This window comes from Megalopta genalis, chromosome 8, assembly GCF_051020955.1.
Source record: "Megalopta genalis isolate 19385.01 chromosome 8, iyMegGena1_principal, whole genome shotgun sequence".
NCBI classification, from domain to species: domain Eukaryota; kingdom Metazoa; phylum Arthropoda; class Insecta; order Hymenoptera; family Halictidae; genus Megalopta; species Megalopta genalis.
Window position 1 is genome coordinate 20,240,926 of NC_135020.1, and position 6,000 is coordinate 20,246,925.

At 46.1% G+C, this 6,000-nt stretch overlaps 1 protein-coding gene across 1 annotated transcript in view; it reads right to left on the reverse strand.

Moving 5' to 3' along the window:
- Positions 1-5,127, reverse strand: part of sha (shavenoid) — a 151,602-nt gene extending 146,475 nt beyond the window's left edge. The window contains exon 1 of the mRNA XM_033477415.2: positions 1,485-5,127. The gene's annotated coding sequence lies outside the window, so the exon portion shown is untranslated. The remainder of the gene's footprint in view (positions 1-1,484) is intronic.
- Positions 5,128-6,000: the final 873 nt, after the last annotated feature.

Here is a 6,000-nt window from a genome sequence, read left to right on the forward strand (position 1 = left end):
ATCCCGTGTTCGACTTGATCCAAGTTTTTGGTAAGCAGGATGCCACTCGGTGGTTGGCCCGATCGCGGCGAAGAAACGGGGAAAGAACGGACAGAGAAGAAAGGAGGAACGGATGGGAACTGGAGCATCGAGAAGAGGCGTGGCTGTGCCGGCTTGAATGAGCAGGCCGGTACCGCTGACTCCGCGGGTCCAGAACCCGTCTAGCCAGGAAAGAGCGCGCCGGCCTAGCCGATATCGGCAGACGGTTTCTAGCACGCTCTCGCGCCTCTAGCCTGTCCCTCTGCTTTTATTTGACGGGTGTAAAGTGGGTGTGTGTGCCGCGGAGTCGGCTTCAACGTGGCCTTGCAAGGTCGCCACTGTACACCGCTCCTCTCCTCGCCACCGGCAGATCGTATCGCCGCGTTCCCGGCACTCCTCTTCGATTCCCGCGCGCCCTTCGCTCGCCCTCCGCTCGCCCTCCGCGTCGGACAACTCGTCGCCGTTTTCTGCCCCGCTCGAAATCGGCCTTTCTTCGCCGTCCTTCGCGTTCGATTACGAAAGAAGAAGGCCCGATCGTCGTCACCGTCGATCCGATCGCGTGAAACGGCAGCTGTCGCGCGACTTTTCGGTAGATGCAACCCTTTCGATTTCTCCAATGATCCAGAGCGTGGAAACCAGTCGACCGAAAACCGGCCGACCGAATTTTTACGAGGCTCGACGAGATTCGCAAATCGGGATTAGAAACTTGTCAAATGTAAGCCGCGGCACCGAATAAGCGGTAGGTGGTCTTCGTATATGATTTAGCTGACAGATGGCTGCCTAATTAGTCGGCGACGAGACTCGATTACCCCGGCAAACGTAACAGATGCAAATCGCCCGAACGAAACAAGCTACGGTCGATTCCTTGTTCGTCGGAATAGAGCCCTCTTCCGCTTCTGTCGCGAGAATGGAATTTTGCTTTTCCCCGATGAGCCCGTAGAATTATTTATATTAATAATATTTTATAAAAGCTATAAGTAATCGGATCCTGTTCCGTGCACAGCCGACCCGTTGTTTCGATAACGAATGAATTTAAGTTGACCCGACGACGTGTATCCAACGCGCGGAAATATAATCCACGAGACGTTTCGGGAGCGCGCGACGTAACGGATAACGCCGTCATTTTTTCGAAGGGTCGGCTCCTCGTTTCGTTATCGCGAGGTGACTCGTTATCTGGCACGTTTTCGTGCGATGATTAATGGACGTCCGTTAATTGGCGAGGCACGATCGTCGGTGCGATTTTGGTAACGATGGGAAGCTGTTAAACCTTAATTGGCAAAAGCGCCGGCATAATGCAACGAGAGCGTAACAGATTACCGATCACCGATCGGTTTCTTCGCTTCATCGGTGAAACTGTGAATGCCGAAGACGATTCTCCGGTGTCCGCGCAATTTTCGCATCCGTGACGGGCACAGCGTCGTCGTCGATATTAACGAAAAAGTGGATAAAAACGGAACAGAGCTTACCTGTGAAATTTCAACCGAATTCGACGAGGCAGGCGGTGAATCCCATCGGCCGCAGCAATCGGACACGGATCGACGATCGACGATACTCTTAGCACGTGCAGCGTATTCGTTAGCAGCGTTGCTCGGGCTAGTTTCGCGTTGTTCAAGTCCTCTGGATTTCGCCGCCTTTGTACGTCATTCCTTCCGGTGTTTCCGCTTACGCTTATCCACAACATTCACTACCACTTTTTCTCCGAAACTGTTTATACTATCATCGTGCGCAAGGCCGTACTCGATCGCATAATCTCTTCTTCTACCTCGATAACCTTTGATTCTTCGCCGAGGAAGAGCGTAACAACGAGAGAACGTAAGAAGTTTCACAATCCGTTGAAAAATCGATCAGCCCGCGGCTGGCGCAGCGATCGAAATGTTTCTATCGAGGAGATTTCCCGATCGAACAGCCGGCGCGACACGTTGGTCCCGGCACGACAGCGTGATGATCGATGCCGATCGAGCATGGGGCTGCAGGCAGAGTCGTGAAAGCGGTCTCCGAACGAATTTCCGTTCAATGTCCGAATGTTGCAGGTGAACCCGCACTGGTCGCGTCACGGGGTTCGTGCGTTTTTCTCGACGAAGAAAAAGAACGGCGAATTATCCCGAAGAGAACCATAGAGAACGGCTAATAATTCTGGAAGGGCGCAGGGATGCCGCGGGGCTGGTTCTACGGCGCGAACAGAACGTGTTCTAAGAAACGAGCGGCAAGAGCCGCAACGCAAGGTAGAGTTTCGAATCCGTGCTGGTTGGTGGTCGGGTAGTTTGTGCCTGAGAGCGCAAGCGAAGCTACGATGATCTTGCCCCGTCTCCTTTCCTCCGGCACCGTCCCGAGTTCGTCTTTACCTCGTGATTCCACGTCCCTCTTTAGATCCTGCGTCTCGATCCCCTGGAGAACTTCTTTCTCCTTCGGCCGCGTGCGCGCGCGCGCGCCCGCGCATTACCAGATGGCGCCATCCATTGACCACTACAGCACGACTTCGATGTTAGACGGAGCTTTACAGTTACACGCTTCGAACACCCCGAACGATGGATTGCAATTTCGAACGATCGATTTCCATTTAAGTGCTCCGGCAATATGTATGTTAGATTGGTGCGTATGTAATGTCGGATTTTTAAGCGAACATATAAAACTGCATATCTTTTTTTCGAAAGTTGTTCGTTTAATCAAAATATGCTCCATTTGCTTCGACACGCTTTTCCCAGCGAGCTTTTAATGCATAGATGTCTGTCTTAGAGAAATACTGATCTTTAGGATCAATAGACTCCGATAAGGAATTTTTCCGGCTGTCAAGGTTAAATTATAAAATATCTAAAACTGCATATCTTCTTTTCGAAAGTTGTTCGTTTAATCAAAATATGCTCCATTTGCTTCGATACACTTTTCCCAGCGAGCTTTTAATGCATAGATGTCTGTCTTAAAGAAATACTGATCTTTAGAATCGATAAACTCTGATACGGAATTTTTCAGGCTGTCTTCATTTTCATACTGTTTAGCCCGTGAAAACTGTTCTAAATGTTTAAGAAAATGAAAATCGGTTGGCGAAAGATCCGGCGAATAAACTGGGTGCTGCAAAATTTCATATTTTAATTAATTTCATTTCGCAATTGTTTTGTACGACGTATGCGGCCGAGCGTTGTCGCGGAGAAGTATTGGGCCATGCCGATTAACAAGCGATGGGGCGTATAAAATTCAATTTTTCATGCACTTCGTCAATGTAGTAGCAATACTTTTCGGCTGTAATTGTCATCTCAGTTCGAAGGAATGAGTAGCGAATTACTCCAGTCGTATCCGTTTCCACCAATACTTTCAGAGCATCATTTTTCACAGACGTTTTGAGTCCTCCACGCGGTTCATTTTGTAGGGAAAAATCAGCAGATCGAAAATTTTCGAATCAACGCCGCACTTTTCGATCGTTAACAGTATTCTCCCCGAACGCCTGGTTTATATTGGGTGCAGCTTTTGCAGCATTGTTACCAAGTTTATACTCATATAGAAAAATTACACGAACATCGGTTGAAATCATATCCTTACGAAATTCGAAACACATAACAAAACGGTACACTTTTGAGAAAATCTTCTTCGTTGGAATGTGACTCTGGCAATGGGCGGTACGACTATAAACGAGGTTATGCCAAAAAGAAAAGCATAACGAAAACAGGGGGACAAACACGTTCGCATGTAACGAAAATCCGACATTTCATATGCAGCAACCTAACATTTCAAACTCTAGTACCATTCCTTTTGCAGACGCGTTGAAATTCCGACGGTTCTGCTCTCGTTAGGCGCGTTCGAGATCCCAGAAATCAGAGGTAGATCCGTCACTGGGTACTTCCGATTTGTTTTTCATCCTAGTCCCTTGCGTCGTTTCCGTTTCTGTTCTAGAACGGTATCGGATCCGATCTTTATCGTCGATTCTACCGGCCGTTCGTGTACCAATCGCTATCCGCTTTTGTTCCTTCGTTCTTCCACTGTCTCGACAACCGCAGTACGCCGGTATTGTCCTCTACTAACTGCACTCGACGCACGTCGCTCTTTTTCGAGTTTCATTTTGTGCCAGCCGACGCCGTTAACAAATATTGTTCCTCTTCGAGGGAACGCGGTCTCCGAGAATTTCATAGATCAAAGGTGCGACGACGCTATTATCCCATAAAATATCACTGACTCAATTGCGTCTGTTTTTCTTTTTTTGGAATTGTAAATAAGTCTCGAGATCTTGGTGCCGTTTTATGGCAATTGTATTAAATTGTATTTAATTGTATTAAAAATTGTATCGTATTGTTTTGGCGATTTGCAATTGTATGAAACGTTGGATTAACCTCGGATCCTGCGTCGGTTTTTCGGTGGTTCCGATTTCCAAATCGCGGAGCAATTAAAATAGACGATGTTCGAAGCCTGATGATTAAACGACACAGGCGTTTGAGACACAGAACGCGTCGCGTACGGTAATAAAGAATGTGACGCTTTCATCGGATCCAAAAACGGTTCTATCGGTTATCATTACCGCGGTTCTGGCATTGACAAATGGCGACAAGGATCCGAGCGTCGCGTGCACACTTTGCAGAAAAATTATACACTCCGCGGTTGTCACAAACGACTGAACACGCAATGTTAATGTTGTCAGATTACATGCATCGATTGTATATACCCGTTAGCAGCCCCTCTATACCGGGCACGCGAACATTAATTCGGACCACACCGGAACTATCAGCAGCGTCACGGCAACACCAACATTTTCGTTCGCATGTTTATCTTCCCTCTCGGACTAACGGCCACGTGCAATCCATCTTCGACTTGTCGCAACCGCGATCGTCGTCCTACAAACTGGACATTCTGTCAAGTGTTTCAGCTTCCTGGATTGTTGTCTTTGGAACGTTCGACAGTATTTTTGTAAATACAATTTTTCAGCAAAAAGAACGATGATCGCAAGACAGAGTTAATTACATGAAGTTTTTCACATCGACAAAGCATTTCACAGTCAAAGCATAATCTACAATGAGATGGACTTATTGAATACAGCACTGCGTCATTTGCATCAAGAAAGCGACATAGTTCTCTGCACACCAGATTATAAAAACAATTGAACAAGACTTTTACAATTGGTCGAAAAGTGGTTTTGCACCACCCTCGTAGTGACGTCACGATAATCGCGGTTTTTGAATATCGTTGTCAAATAAGTGTAGGATAAAATTGATAGAAATTAATAAAATAAATAAATTAATAAAAATTAATCACATAAATAAATTAATCAAAATTAATCAAATAAATAAATTAATAAAAAATAAATTCTCCTTAATTGACGCTCAGATTTCGGACAAAAATGGACAATTTGGGAAGGGGAGATACGATTATTCGAGCCTTGCGGCTCGTTTTTACAGTTGTTGGCAAACGGTAACTGTAAAAACGAGCCGCAAGCCTCGAATAATCGTACCTCCTCTTCCCAAATTGTTCAATTTCGTGCGCAATCTGGGCGTCAATTAGGGAGAATTTACTGTACGTACTCACATTTGCTTTTCCTTGATTTCGTACAGTGAAAATTGATCCTTTGTAAAATTAAGCAGATTTCCACGCACGAATGCAAACTTCAATAAGTGCAGCAGTATAGTAATGTAAATTTTTATCGAGGTTCCCCAGAGTTGCTATCCGTTGGCAATGCTTTCAATCCGATTGTGATTTCAACCTGCCAGTGTCGAGTAATCGAACATCGATTGACGCGCCGAAAGTAATTACGTACAGTAATTAGTATAGTAATTATGTACAAGCCGAATAGAGTCTACAGCTACGAATTCGACGCTTTACAGACCGGCCAGTGGTATAGTCGTGATTTCATACCCGAATGAAGTTTTAACGAAGAACCCGAGTTTCGGGCAAAAATTATAGGAATTGTATAAAGCGGTCATATTTTCCGGGTCTCTGACTGCACGGGCTGGTTTTCTGTCGCGGCTAAGTGTTAAGTTGAACCGGTCACATTACACCGTTCGCGCG